The following is a 1,021-nucleotide window of genomic DNA, read 5'->3' as shown; positions in this document are numbered from 1 at the left end:
TTGCCAACATCCACTGGATCATGGAAAAAGCAAGAGAGTTCCAGAAAAACATCTATTTCTGCTCTATTGACTATGTCAAACCCTCTGTGTGGATCACAATAAACTGTGGAAAATTCTGAAAGAGATGGGAATACCAGACCACCTGACCTATCTCTGAGAAACCTATATGCAGGTCAGGAAGCAACAGAAGTGGACATGGAACAACAGACTGGTTCCAAATATGAAAAGGAGTACATCAAGGCTTGTCAAGTATTGTCACCCTGTTTATTTAACTTCTATGCAGAGTACATTATGAGAAATACTGGGCTGAAAGAAGCACAAGCTGGAATCAAGATTGCCAGGAGAAATATCAATAACCTCAGATATGCAGATGACACCACCCTTATGGCAGAAAGTGAAGAATAACTAAAGAGCCTCTTGATGAAAGTGAAAAAGGAGAGTGAACCAGTTGGCTTAAAGCTCAACATTCAGAAAACTAAGATCATGGCATCCAGTCACATCACTTCATGGGAAATAGATGGGGAAACAGTGGAAACAGTGTCAGACTTTATTTTTCTGGGCTCCAAAATCACTGCAGATGGTGATTGCAGCCAGGAAATTAAAAGATGTTTACTCCTTGGAAGGAAAGTTATGACCAACCTAGATAGCATATTCAAAAGCAGAGACATTACTTTGCCAACAAAGGTCCATCTAGTCAAGGCTTTGGTTTTTCCAGTGGTCATGTATGGATGTGAGAGTTGTACTGTGAAGAAAGCTGAGCACAGAAGAATTGATGCTTTTGAACTGAGTTGTTGGAGAAGACTCTTGAGAGTCCCTTGGACTGCAAGGAGATCCAACTAGTCCATTCTAAATGAGATCAATTCTGGGTGTTCATTGGAAGGACTGATGCTAAAGCTGAAACTCCAATACTTTGGCCACCTGATGTGAAGAGCTGACTCATTGGAAAAGACCCTGATGCTGGGAGGGATTGGGGGCAGGAGGAGAAGGGGACGACAGAGGATGAGATGGCTGGATGGCATCA

This window comes from Bubalus kerabau, chromosome 1, assembly GCF_029407905.1.
Source record: "Bubalus kerabau isolate K-KA32 ecotype Philippines breed swamp buffalo chromosome 1, PCC_UOA_SB_1v2, whole genome shotgun sequence".
NCBI classification, from domain to species: domain Eukaryota; kingdom Metazoa; phylum Chordata; class Mammalia; order Artiodactyla; family Bovidae; genus Bubalus; species Bubalus kerabau.
Note: the sequence above shows the minus strand (reverse complement) of the source record.